This window comes from Myotis myotis, unplaced genomic scaffold, assembly GCF_014108235.1.
Source record: "Myotis myotis isolate mMyoMyo1 unplaced genomic scaffold, mMyoMyo1.p scaffold_m19_p_10, whole genome shotgun sequence".
NCBI lineage: Eukaryota > Metazoa > Chordata > Mammalia > Chiroptera > Vespertilionidae > Myotis > Myotis myotis.
Genome location: NW_023416314.1, coordinates 54,085,513 through 54,100,474, shown reverse-complemented (window position 1 = coordinate 54,100,474; position 14,962 = coordinate 54,085,513). Strand labels below are relative to the sequence as shown.

The window sequence follows — 14,962 nt, the reverse complement described above, 5'->3', positions numbered from 1 at the left end:
TCCTTGAAGGTATATCCAGGTTTATGACAGTAATTGTGTTTACATTTTATGGTGCCTAGTATTGACAAAATGTTAAAAAAAATTAATAAAAAAAAAAAGACCAGGTCCCCACCCTGACTATGCCTTACCTCCTCTACTCTCAGCAAGTTCTATTGTGCCACATTCCATCCCAGTGGTTTTCACAATGGTGGTTGCAGGTGAAAATGAATCATTGTAATTAAGACCTTGGCTCTGCATTTTTTTTTACTTTTCCCCCCAGTATAATTTGTCTTAGTTCTCAGCCTCTTTTTAAAAATATTTTTATTGATTTTTAGAGAGAGAAGGACAGAGAGATAGAAACATTGATGAGAGAGGAACATCATCATCATCATCATCATCATCATCATCATCATCGATCAGCTGCCTCCTGCACACCCCCTAGTGGGGATCAAGCCCGCAATCCAGGCATGTTCCCTGACTGGGAATTGAACCGGCGACTTCTGGGCTCCTGGGTTCCTGGGTTTTGAGCCACACTGAGCCACATTGGCTGGGCTGTCTCTGCATTTGAATCCTAGCTCTCACAGTGTGAAATCTCTTGAAAGGAACATCCTCTCTTGTGTCGGTCTCTGTTTCCTCATCAGGAGAATAAGAATAATATTTTCCTCTCTGGTTGTACTGATGATTTCTAACATTAAGGCTACCATTTACTGAGCACCAAGTATTTAACATGTGTCAGTTCCTGTGGTTGTTACTATTAGAATAAAAGAGCATAGACTATGAGGGTGATCTTTCACCCCAATGATTGGCAGAGTTGATTCAGTTGATATGGCTGGCTAGGCAGGTGTCCCCTTCCTCCCTCACCGATCCATGTGGTCCTCCCCAAAGCTGGGCACTCAGTTGAAGAGGACGACCTATCCCCCTCCACCCAGAGGAAAGGACTGGTCTTCAGGGTATACGAGTAGCTATGCTCCCTGCTAGAACCTCCAAACAAGCTCTCAAGGCCCGTTTTTAGGAGAACATCGGGTAGTCAAGCTTCCAAGACTCCGTATATATCCAAATGAGGCACTGCATGTGGCAGACTGCCTTTCTTTAAAAATAAAATAAAATAAAGTAAATGTTTTTTAAAAGAGCACAGCAAATATAAAGATATGTTTTAGGCATATAAAAATTAAATACTGAGGAGGCATCAAGAAGAGTTGAGGGTGGTTACCATTAGGAAGACATCTGGGGTATATGGAGAGGAGTGGAATAAAAGACTATTCTTTTAAAATAAATTTCCTGCTTAACCTTTAAAACCAAAGTCAGCCCTGGCAGAGTAGTTCAGTAGTTTATAGCATTGTCCCCATACACCAAGGTTTGGGGTTCCATACAGCAATCAACCAATAAATGTATATACAACAAAAATTGAAGTTTCTCTCTCTCTCTTTAATAAATAAGTAAAAGTTAAAAACAAAAAATGAAGTTAGCATGTTCTGATTGAAGTTGTCTGTGATCTTAATTCTGTTCTCTTTAGTGTGTCTGTCAGCTTCCCTTTTAATAAAAAAAAGTAGCTGCAGCCATTCCAGGCCTCATATTAGCACATCTAACCATCTGGAGCAGCCTTCTTTCCCTCCCATTATTCTAAAGGCCTGGACCTAGAGAATGCCAGGGCCTGATTACAGGGTCACATTATGACTTTCATTGGCCCTAGATACTTCCTCCATAAAAATAAAAAATTTAAATGAAATTATATTTTATGAATGCACTGGTGATAAAGATGAATATATTAATACTATCTATTGCATGTGTGTTCAGGAAGCCATAACAAAATACCACAGAGCTGTTTAAACAACAGACATTTATTTTCTCACAGTTCTAGAGGCTAGAAGTGAAGGTGCCTCAAGGATTGGTGTCTGATGAGGCCTCTCTTCCTGTTTTTTTTGTTTTGTTTTGTTTTTAATTGATTTTTTACAGAGAAAAAGGGAGAGGGAGAGGGAGTTAGAAACATTGATCAGCTGCCTCCCCCCTACTGGGGATGTGCTGGCAACCCAGGCACATGCCCTTGACCGGAATCAAACCTGGGACCCTTCAGTCTGCAGGCTGACGCTCTCTCCACTGAGCCAAACCGGTTAGGGCTCTTCCTGGCTTGTAGTTGGCCATCGCTAGCTGTGTCCTCATGTGGCCTTTCTTATATGTGGACATGGAGAGAAACTCTTTGGTATATCCTCCTCTCCTGTGAGGACACTGTGAAATAAAAATTTAACTTCCAGAGCTGAAAAATTTTTTTGGAAAGAAAGGGTTTATTAGGTCATTGGTGCAAGAAAAAGACAACCAGGTCCTGGCGCAGTGCTGAGTGGAAAAGGCAAGCATGTCTGCCAGCCTGGAGTTGGGAGTATGTTTTTAAAATATATTTGTATTGATTTCAGAGAGGAAGAGAAGGAGAGAGATAGAAACATCAATGATGAAAGAGAATCACTGATCAGCTGCTTCCTGCAGGCCCCACATTAGGGATCGAGCCTGCAACCCGGTCATGTGTCCTGATTGGGAATTGAACTGTCTGTCACCTCCTGGTTCATAGGTGCTACTCAACCACTGAGCCACGCCAGCCGGCCGGGGGCATTTTTTATACATCAAGCAGGGGGGAGAAAGCGGTAAACCACTCTGAAAGAATTTACATTAGCTATAGAAAAAGGGGATGGGAGAAGGTGGATCTGGACAGTTCTGGGATAGGTGCAGAATCCAAATAAGAAGGAAAAGATGTTCCTTCCTGTGGATTGTCTATAGGCAACAGATTGGAAAATTTGTGTATAAACAAGAAACGGAGGCTCCAGGGGTCCGATGGCACCTGCTATTCTCTCTTTTGGATAATCTCAGAAATAGCCACCTGGAATTTAATCTGAAATTCTAACAGACATAAAGGATATTCCAGCAGTCTTTTGTCAGCTGGCCTGCAGTTGTTAACAGCTGTAATTTAATTTAGGACTTCTCAGAACTTTCTCCTTGTCAACACCATCATATGGGATTAAGGCTCCACTCTTTATTTTTTTTAATGTTTTTATTTATCTTTTAGAGAGAGAGGATGAGAGAGCGATAGAAAGATAGAAACATCAATGAGAGAGAGAATCATTGATCGGCCGCCTCCCAAATGCCCATCCCGCTACTAGGGGCCTAGCCCCCAACCCGGGCTTGTACCCTGACTGAATGGAACCAGGAACCTCTTGGTTTGAACCACACTGCAGGGCAAGACTCCACTCTTAAAACCTCATTTCACCTTACAGCCCTAGCCGCAAATACAGTCACATTGGGAATTAGGATTCAACATAGGGATCTGGGAGGGGACACAGTTCAATCCATAATATATGAAAGTATCTTTTTTAATCTAAAAGTTCACTTTTTTCCTTTTGATTTTATTTAAAAATTAAGGCATTTTCATGTGCCCTTAAAAAGACTTCGTGCTCTAGGCCAGCGGTTCTCAACCTGTGGGTCGCGACCCCTTTGGCGGTCGAACGACCCTTTCACAGGGGTCGCCTAAGACCATCCTGCTTATCAGATATTTACATTACGATTCATAACAGTAGCAACATTACAGTTATGAAGTAGCAGCGAAAATAATTTTATGGTTGCGTCACAACATGAGGAACTGTATTTAAAGGGCCAGCAGGTTGAGAACCACTGCTCTAGGCACTGTGCTTACTATGCCTGAGGAATGCTCCTTCTTGTTTGATTGGTTTACAACCACACCCACTGGAAAGCCTGGGTGAGGTTATGCTGATGGGATTATGGCACTCACTAGAGCTGGGAGGAGGGTCTATCCCACCCAGTGGGGATTTCCGATATACAATGGCACAGGGAGTGGGGTGGATACCAGCAAAATAATAAAAATATCTGTTGCAGATGGGAACAATTTACAAAAGAAAAAGAACAACGAATTACAATTACCACATTAAAAGTGGCTAATAATTGATGCTGGCTAGTAATTAAGGATAGGAAAAGTAAGACAACAATAAGGTATTTTTCACCAATCAAATTGACAAAAATTTAAGTTTGATTAATATCCAGAGCCATTGTATAGAGAAAAGCATGCACCGGTATATTGGTGGTGGGAATCTAAATTGGTACACCCGTTTGGGAGGACAGTTAAGTAGTAGCTATCAAAATTTTAATTTTGGCCAAAACCGGTTTGGCTCAGTGGATAGAGCGTCGGCCTGCGGACTGAAGGGTCCCAGGTTTGATTCCGGTCAAGGGCATGTACGTGGGTTGCAGGCACATCCCCAGTGGGAGGTGTGCAGGAGGCAGCTGATTGATGTTTCTCTTTCATTGATGTTTCTGACTCTCTATCTCTCTCCCTTCCTCTCTGAAAAAAATCAATAAAATATATATTTAAAAAAAATTTAATTTTGAATACTCTTTATCCCAGCAATCCAATTTCTAGGTACCTAAATACCTAGTGTAAGCAAACATGAGGACTATTTGCACAAAGAAGCATTTATAAGGCTATTCATTGCTGAATTGTCCATGATAGCAAAAAATTGTAAGAAGCCTCACAATTCATTAGCAGTGGTGTGGTTAAATAATCTATGCTAAATACATACAATGGAATACACTGCAGCAGCTGTATAAAATGAAGTAGGCCCAGCTGGCATGCCTTAGTGGTTGAGCGTCAACCTATGAACCAGGAGGTCACGGTTCAATTCCCGTCAGGGCACATGCCCAGATTGCAGGCTTGATCCCCAATAGGAAGCAGCCGATCAGTGATTCTCTCTCATCACTGATGTCTCTATCGCTCTCTCCTTCTCTTTTCCTCTCTGAAATCAATAAAAATATATTTAAAAATAAAATAAAGGAGGTCAATATGTACTGAAATGTAAACAGCTCCAAGACATATTTTAAACTGAAAAAAATCCATATACATATATATACATATATAGAATTATCTCATTTCTGTAAACAAAGTTATGTTTCCAAATATAAATATTCTAAATTTGCATTGATATGCAAATATTTACATATGCTACTTTATGTAAATACATATAATGCACCTTTATATATGTATATTACATGTATATGGTACATTAGATGTAATTGTGCATAATAAAACATCTCAGAAGAACACACAGCCATCTGATATGGTAGTTTTCCTCTGGTGAAGCTGCCCAAATGACATTCCTATAATGTCTGGCCTTCCCTTTGCTCCTTTTCTATCTTTTATAATAAAAAGCTAATATGCAAATTGACTGAACAGCTGAATGACCAGTCACTATGATGTGCACTGGCCACCAGGGGGCAGACACTCAGTGCAGGAGCACAGGGGGAGCGCTGCTCAGCCAGAAGCCCTGAGCTGGGCTCACGGCTGGCAAGTGCAGCAGAGGTGGCAAGAGCCTCTCCCGCCTCCACAGCAGCACTAAGGACCCCTCGAGGGATGTCTGCCTGCCAGCTTAGCTCCCCTTGGGGAGTGAGCCTAAGCCAGCAGGCGGACATCCCCCAAGGGATCCCAGACTGTGGGAGGGCACAGGCCAGGCTGAGGGACCCCCCTGCCCAGTGCACAAATCTCATGCACCAGGCCTCTAGTTATTCATAACTAGCTAATTACAACAGTTTCAAGAGGAGTGAAATTGAGTGAAACTTTTGTGTTATTTCTAGTCCTTGTAAATTTTTTTCATCAAGCATTGTATTAAAATGCTGTGCAATACATACATTAAAAAATAACCAAAGCCCTAACTGGTTTGGCTCAGTGGATAGAGCATCAGCCTGTGGACTGAAGGGTCCTGGGTTTGATTCTGGTCGAGGGCATGTACCGTGGTTGTGGGCTCGATCCCCAGTAGGGGGCGTGCAGGAGGCAGCTGATTGATGTTTCTCTCTCATTGATGTTTCTAACTCTCTATCCCTCTCCCTTCTTCTCTGTAAAAATCAATAAAATATATATATTTTAAAAATAACCAAAAAGTAACTTGCCTAGGAACACATAACTCTTCCACGGCAGAGCTAAGATGAAAGCCTAGACCGTGGTCAGCAAAGATGCAGGCTCATTTCATTACTCCCTGTCCACACAACCTCTCTGAGTTTGACTTTCTCCCAATAGCTCCCACCCCCCACCCTCATCACTGTGTGTCTCTCACTTTTTCTTCATCACGAAATCTCATCAAATACCATAGTCACCCATCTTTCCTCCCACCCCGTTAGCCTCTAGTGCAGTGGCTCTCAACCTTGGCTGCACATTAGAATCCCCTGGGAATCTTTTTAAAATCCTGATTTCTGGGCCTGACTTCTTTGTTATGGGGTGAGGCCCCAACATTAGTAACAAAGAAACAGAATTTCCGGAGGATGAGGCCCAGATATCAGGATTTTCAAAAGATTCTCAGGGGATTCTAATGTGCAGCCAAGGTGGAGAGCCAGCGCTCTAGTGGCTCTGTTCTCCCTGCATCCCGTTACTGAAACTGCTTACAGAGCCCTGCCAGCAGGTTTGGGTTGTTTAATTACTGCAGGAAGTCTGAGTGCTGAGATAGCTAAACACTGGAGCCTGCCCTGCCCAGGCCTCTGCCTCTCCCCGATGATAATAAAAACGCCACTGCAGCAGCTCTGACACTCCAGAGAGTCCATTCCAGACTGAGATCTCTGATACTAGTAGAGTACTTCATGTCTGTACAGTGACTCCCCAGAAAGGGGTACATAAGGCTTTCCTGGATACTGTTAGAAGATCAAAGAAATGCATGCCCGTGAGTGCACATTTATAAAGGGAAAGCTCTACGTGACTGTTGGCCGTCACAATTTCTTTTTTTTAAACCTAAAAAAAAAGTTGGTTTGTTTTGAAAAGGCAGTACATGCACAAGGGGAAACAAATAGCACCAAAGAAAATGCAGTGAAAAGTAACCCTTCCTTTCACAGGTGACAGCTCTCTCCTCCACAGAGGCAACCATTTCCTAGATCATCAGTTCTCAACCTGTGGGCCGCAACCCCTTTGGCGGTCGAACGACCCTTTGACAGGGGTCGCCTAAGACCACCCTGCATATCAGATATTTACATGACGATTCATAACAGTAGCAACATTACAGTTATGAAGTAGAAAATAATTTTATGGTTGGGTCACAACATGAGGAACTGTATTTAAAGGGCCAGAAGGTTGAGAACCACTGTCCTAGATCATCTTTTTGGCACCCACCCTTTCAGAAATCACCTTTATATATACAAGCACATATGTGTGTATATACATCTATATTCACCATTTTTTTTTACCCCAGTAGTAGCATACATTGTTCTGCGTCTTGCTTTTTACCACTTAATATATTTTAGAGATTATTCCATAATATACATTCTTTTCATAGTTTTCTACCCTAAGGCTGTACCAAAATGTATTTAATTCATTTCCTACTAATGGACATTCAGATGGTTTTTCAAACCATGCTACAATGAATAACTCCGTTACGTTGTCTTTTCACACATGTGGAATAGTCTGGTTGAACATATTCCTAGAAAGGGAGTTTCTGTGTCAGAGGAGTTGGATTTTAATCCTCACCTGAGCACATGGTTATTGACTTTAGAGAATGGGGAAGGGAGAGAGAAACACTGTTGTCTCCCGTATGTGCCCCCACTGGGGATCAAACCCCCAACGTAGATATGTGCCCTGACTGGGAATCGAACCCACGACCTTTCAGTGCAGGGGATGATGCTACAACCAACTAAGCAATACCAGCCAGGGCCAGAGGAGTTGGATTTTAGGCTTTGACGGATGAGGCCAGTGCATGGTAGCATAACACAGCCTGGAGCTAATTGCTGACTCAGCCACTTATTAGTTGCGTGAACTTGGACAAATCACTCTATGTCACAGGTTCCCCATCCCTCACAGGGTTGCTGGGAAAATTCAATGCGTTAATACACAAAAACTGCTTAGAGTACCTGGCATGTAATAAACACATAGCATTAGCCTTTATTATATCAATTTATTATTTTGTCAAGTTAATTTTATTTAAAAGGAACCTCGCCAACATTGCTTATTTTCCAACTTTTTTAACTTTGTCAATCTGATGGGTGAGAAGGGTATCTCATTGTGATTTTAATTTTCCTATAATATACTCATTACTGAATAATTCAGTGGCCTTATTCCTACTGACCCTCCTTGCAGCATTTGACATTTGAAGTCTAGATCTTTTAAGTTGTCCCCTTCTCCTTGGCAAGTCTTCTCTATTGCCTCCTGGAATACTACACTATACTCCTTTGGTTCTCTTCCTTTCTGGTCTTTTAATGGTTCCTCTCCCTCCTTTCCTCCTGCCCTGATTCTTAAGCTCTTCTCAGCATGGCTTCACCCACTTTCTAACCTTATTTCCTATCCTTATTTCTGACATTATTTTCTTCTAAATACATACACTACTTGTTCTCTGGTCCCATTTGTATGCTTTCCTGCCTCTGTCTTTGCTCATGTTCTAACTGGAATTCCATCTCTTCTAGGATTGACAGATAAAATACAGGACAACCATGAAATCTAAATTTTTAGTGTTTTTATCTGAAATTAAAATTTAACTGGATATTTTATTTTAGTTGCTAAATCTAGCAATCCTCCCTCTAAGACACTGTGCCCCCTAATGCAGTTAAATCTTTCTGTCTTACATCATTGTTACTTGTGTTCATACAAGAATAAAAGCCTTAACCAGGCAAGAGCTGGGTCTTTCCTTTCTTTGTATTGTATATACAGCTGTGCATACCATAGTTTCTCAGGAAATATTTGCTGAATTCAGTGATATAAATTTTCTGTTATATGGTTACAGGGAAATTTCTTTCCCCTTCATTCCTTTCCTCATTCCCACCTCCAGCAGTTCTTGTTGATTTTGAGTAATTGCTTAATCCAAGCCCACTTAAATTATCTATAATTTAATGTGTGTGTGTTTATACCAATTCAAATGGATTAGTTAATCTATAGTAGCTAATCTTTCAAAGATTTGTCTTGGCTCTCCCATTGACTAGCTGTACAATATTAGTCCAGATATTTTACCTCTTCATGCCTTGATTTTTGTTTCTGTTTTTTTTTTATAGGGTGTAACACTTTATTTTTTAAAATTGATTTGAGAGAGAAAGAGAGAGACCAGTTGCCTCCTGCACGTGCCCCAATTGAGGATTAAGCCCACAACCTACGTATGTGCCCTGACCTGGAATCAAACTGCCACCTTCTGGTATATGGGACGATGGTTCAACCAACTGCGCCACACTAGCCAGGTCAAGCCTTGGTTTTCTTAATCTATACAATAGTAACAAGTGCATTACTACAGACACCTATGATTAAAGCAGGTGATCCATGTCAAGCACTTAATATACATTAAGGGCTCAATATATGTTAGCTGTTGTATCTGTGAAAGGCTCTATGAAGGAAAATATACTGGGGGCTGTAAGAATTTACACAAGGAGTCCTGGAGAACCAAGATGGCGGCATAGGTTAACGCCGGAGTTTGCTGCTTTGAACAACTACTTCAAAAGTGAAACCAAAAAACGGAAGGGACATCACCCAGAACCACAGGAACGCTGGCTGAGTGGAAGTCCTACAACTAGGAGGAAAGAGAAACGCATATGGACACTCAGAGGAGGCGCAGTGCTGAAGTCAAATTCTGAGGTGCGGAGTGCGCGGAGCGGGCTGGCGGCGGAGGGCACGGTTGGCGTTTTCAATCGGGAGGGAGCCGCAGACTCTGAGCTCCAGATCCGGGCGAGTCTTTAGGGACCCAGACTCAAACGGGAGAAGCGGGACTGTCTGGCTTCGGTCAGAGCGAGTGCAGCTTTCTCTCTGAGCTTTGCAGCGGGTGCTGGGACTCAGAGAGGCAGAGCCCCTGGGGACAGGACTGAGAGCCGCCATAACTGCTCTCTCCGGCCCACCCTGTTGATCCTGTGCGACCCGCCCCGCCCAAGCCCTGCACACAGGCATTTGCCGGATAGCCTCAGGCTAACGCCAGATTAGCACCTCCCTAGAGGACAGAAGTTCTCTCACTGCTGACACAGCTGATTCTCATAGCCACTTGGCCTGGAGGTCAAACCCTCCCTGGAATTAGCTACAACAATCAAGATTTAACTATAAGACTGTGAACAAAGACCACTAGGGGGTACACCAAGGAAGCATAACAAAATGCGGAGACAAAGAAACAGGACAAAATTGTCAATGGAAGATATAGAGTTCAGAACCACACTTTTAAGGTCTCTCAAGAACTGTTTAGAAGCCGCCGATAAACTTAATGAGATCTACAAGAAAACTAATAAGACCCTCGATCTTATATTGGGGAACCAACTAGAAATTAAGCATACACGGACTGAAATAACGAATATTATACAGACTCCCGACAGCAGACCAGAGGAGCGCAAGAATCAAGTCAATGATTTGAAATGCGAGGAAGCAAAAAACACCCAACCGGAAAAGCAAAATGAAAAAAGAATCCAAAAATGCGAGGATAGTGTAAGGAGCCTCTGGGACAGCTTCAAGCGTACCAACATCAGAATTATAGGGGTGCCAGAAGATGAGAGAGAGCAAGATATTGAAAACCTATTTGAAGAAATAATGACAGAAAACTTCCCCCACCTGGTGAAAGAAATGGACTTACAAGTCCAAGAAGCGCGGAGAACCCCAAACAAAAGGAATCCAAAGAGGACCACACCAAGACACATCATAATTAAAATGCCAAGAGCAAAAGATAAAGAGAGAATCTTAAAAACAGCAAGAGAAAGAAACTCAGTTACCTACAAGGGAATACCCATACGACTGTCAGCTGATTTCTCAACAGAAACTTTGCAGGCCAGAAGGGAGTGGCAAGAAATATTCAAAGTGATGAATACCAAGAACCTACAACCAAGATTACTTTATCCAGCAAAGCTATCATTCAGAATTGAAGGTCAGATAAAGAGCTTCACAGATAAGGAAAAGCTAAAGGAGTTCATCACCACCAAACCAGGATTATATGAAATGCTGAAAGGTATCCTTTAAGAAGAGGAAGAGGAAGAAAAAGGTAAAGATACAAATTGTGAACAACAAATATGCATCTATCAACAAGTGAATCTAAGAATCAAGTGAATAAATAATCTGATGAACAGAATGAACTGTTGATTATAATAGAATCAGGGACATAGAAAGGGAATGGACTGACTATTCCTGGGGGGGAAAGGGGTGTGGGAGATGCGGGAAGAGACTGGACAAAAATCGTGCACCTATGGATGAGGACAGTGGGTGGGGAGTGAGGGCGGAGGGTGGGGCGGGAACTGGGAGGAGGGGAGTTATGGGGGGAAAAAAAAGAGGAACAAATGTAATAATCTGAACAATAAAGATTTAATTTAAAAAAAAAAAAAAAAAGAATTTACACAAGGAGTCCTGAGCTAGATCAGAGAGAGCTTCCTTGAGAAATAATACCTGATATTTATTGAGTTCTCACCATATGCCAGTATATTAGATTGCTAGGGCTACCATAATAAAGCACCACAGACTGGGTGGCTTAACAGAAATTTGTTTTCTCACAATTGGAGATTGAAGTGTTGGCAGGGTTGGTTTCTTCTGAGGCCTTTATCCTGGGCTTATAGGTAACCATTTTCTTTCTGTGTCTTCACATGGTCTTCCCTCTGTACCTGTCTGTCTCCATATGTCCTCTTCTTAGAAGGATACCCTAATTGAATTAAGACCCGCTCTAATGACCTCATTTTACCTTAATTATCTTTTTAAAGACCCTATCTCCAAATATGGTCACACTCTGAGGTCCTGGGGGTTAGGACTCCAGCATATGAATTTTGGAGGCACACAACTCAGCCCCTAACAGTTAAGCACTAATCTGTAGTCCTTACATGCATGATTTTACATCAACTCTATCATTGCTATTTTAATCTTACAAACTGAAGTGTAGAGAGAGGTTAAGCATTTTCCAAATTATACAATACCTAGGAACCAATAGTGCTCAGGCCTGAATCTAGATAACCACCCACTGAAGGTTTATGAAATACTGAAGGATGAGTTGGAGCTGGCCCCACCAAAGATTAGAGGGAGCATACCAGGTAGAGGGGAGTATATTGAAAGGCCCTGGAGTGGAAGAGAGCTTGGCACATATGAGGGGATGAACGAGTCAAGGTGATGATGTTAAAGAAGTGGACCAGAGAAATCCACAGCAGTCCTTACAGGCCATGGCTAGGATTAAGATTTTGGTCTTTATCCTAAGAATAATGGGAAACCATTGAAGGATGACTTTACCCACTGAATAATAAACCACTTGAAAGAAACACAAAAATCCTAGTTTTAATTTTTTACAGATGAGGAACCAAGATCTGCTAGATTTTTCAATGTATTGCACCTAAGCTTCCATATAACTCAATCACGAGGGGGAAATATTAGTAAAGTTGGCTTCTTACTACTTAACACAGGTGGGTGCCCTGGCCAGTGTGGCTCATTTGGGTGGGCATCCTTTCGTGTACCAAAAGATTGCTGGTTCCATTTCCCGGTCAGGGCACATGCCCGGGTGGGGGCTTAATACTTGGTAGATGGCGTGCAGGAGGCAGCCCATCAATGTTTCTTTTTCATTGATGTTTCTCTCTCTCCCTTCCTCTCTCTCTAAAAATCAATAAAAATATTAAAACAAACAAAAACAGGTGGGTATGTATCTAAAAGCAATGTATGGTGTAGGTGGCCTATAAGCTATGCTGGGTTCCCCAGATGGGAATGGGAAAATTGAGAGTTCTAGCCACCAAACTAATTTAATCTTGGTCTGATGTATTGGCCGCCTTAAATGTAGAAATGTCGTGAGGGCCACCACTCAGCATTAAAACTCGGAAGAATAAGACCAAGTAGCTTTTCCTAATTTGTTGTTGTTAATCCTCACCTGAGGATACTTTTCGATTGATTTTTAGGGAGAGTGGAAGAGAGAAGGAAAGACAGAGAGAAACAACTATGTGAGAGAAACACATGGATTGATTGCCTCCTGCACTCCCCCAACCAGGACCTGGGCAGGGAGGAGCCTGCAACCGAGGTACATGCCTTTGAGCCTAATTGAACCCGGGACCCTTCAATCTGCAGGCCCACGCTCTATCCACTCAGCCAAACCAGCTAAGGGCGCTTTGCCTAATATATATATATATTTTTTAATTTACAGTGTAAAATTTTTATATTTAGAATTAGGCAGCTGGACTCAGTTTAGATGATTCCAATTTTGTTGGCAACATCCAAAGCATCATAGTCAGGAGCCAGTCGAACATATGCCTTCTTCTCGCCATCAGGCCTGATCAGGGTGTTGACCTTGGCCACATCAATGTCATAGAGCTTCTTCACAGCCTATTTGATCTGGTGCTTGTTGGCCTTGACATCCACAATGAACACTAGTGTATTGCCGGGAGCCGGTCCATGCTTGCTGTTTCAAGGGACCTGGCATATATAGCATACTGTTCTTAATATGTTTGCTCACCTTCTTGGCACTATATGTTTTAACCAAGGTCTCTGAGAAAGGTTGTTTCCCCAGGTAGGGATTTTCCCCTGAAGTTAGGGAGGGAATAAAACCTCAACTAGTGCCAGGTGGGTAATTAATCACTTTAACTACGAACAATCATGCTTAAGCTACATAATCTTTACTCCCTGGAATGGAGATGAGAAACGCCCTAACCTTTGAAATAGAGATTGATAGGATTGGAATCAACTGGTATAAATACAGATGTAAGAAGACAGACAAAAGAGAGACAGAACCTAGGCACAGAACCTACACAGAACGTTCTCTAGAGACAGAAGAACTTCGCTGGAGAGAACATGGCAAAAGATCCTGGACAGAAACTGGCCTCAGAACCTAGAGACAGAACCTAGTGAGAGAACATGGCAAAAGATCCTGGACTGAACCTGACTACAGAAATTGGCAAGAGAACCTGACTAGAACCTAGTGACTGAACCTGGCTGGAGAACCTGGACAGAACCTGGCTGGAGAACCTAGCGAAGGAACTTGGCTACAGAACCTTGCTGGAGAACCTGGAGAACCTAGCAAGAGAACATGGACACAGAACCTGGCTGGAGATCCAGACCAGAACTTGGCTGGAGATCCGAAGCAGAACCTCTCTGGAGATCCAGACCAGAACTTGGCTGGAGATCCTGGCTGGAGATCCTGGCTAGGCTGCTGATCAACTGAACGCTGTCTCCGTGTCCTTCCTTCTTCGCCGACTCCGTCTACGCCTTTGGGGACCCCTGGACCTGCTGGGGTTGGACCCCGGCAGTGTATTATTGTCTTCTATCTTCTTCATGGCTGACTCGGTAGTCAGGGGGAATTTGATGATGGCATAGTGGTCAAGCTTGTTTCTCCTGGGTGCGCTCTTCCGAGGGTATTTAGGCTGCCTCCGGAGCCTTAGTGTCTTTGGCCGTCGGAAAGTGGGTGACGTGCGGATCTTCTTTTTTGTGTGGCTGTGGACGCCTTTCAACACTGCTTTCTTTGCCTTCAAAGCCTTTGCTTTGGCTTCGGCTTTGAGAGGGGCAGGGGCTTCCTTCTTAGCTTTCGGCGCCATCTTCGTAAAAAGCAATATTTTTAAACAGCTTTATGTAGCTACAATTTACATACTGCAAAACTCACCTATTTTAAGTGTACAATAATTTTTAGTAAATTTACAGGACAACCACCACCGCAATCCAGTTGTGGAATATTTCCATCACACTGAAAAGATTCTTACTGTCCATTTACAATTAACGCCGGCCTGTTCCAAATGTGGACGAAAGGGGCCACATGCTGACCTGACAAGCTCAGGAGAGGCCTGCATAGCAGTCTTGCAGACTCAGAGACCTAAAGTAACCACAAAGGATGGTCTGAAATTAAACTTTAACTAAAAGCAGTTATGGTGGACAGTTATGTCCTAGGCCAGTATCTTCACTGATAAGGGCACAGCCAGGTGTGCTGGGCCCAGGACAGATACCACAAATTCCTTCATCATCATGTTAATTGTTCCTGCACCCACCTAAGTATGTGTCCATCATTTTACTTTTTATCCTATCCCAGAGGTTTCCCCACTTCGCTTAATCCCACCTCCTTAAATCTGTCACCAATGA

The 14,962-nt window shown here is 42.7% G+C and overlaps 1 pseudogene; it reads right to left on the bottom strand.

Moving 5' to 3' along the window:
- Window positions 1-13,036: 13,036 nt before the first annotated feature.
- On the bottom strand, window positions 13,037-14,440 carry LOC118663527 (annotated as a pseudogene).
- Between the last annotated feature and the right edge of the window lie 522 nt (window positions 14,441-14,962).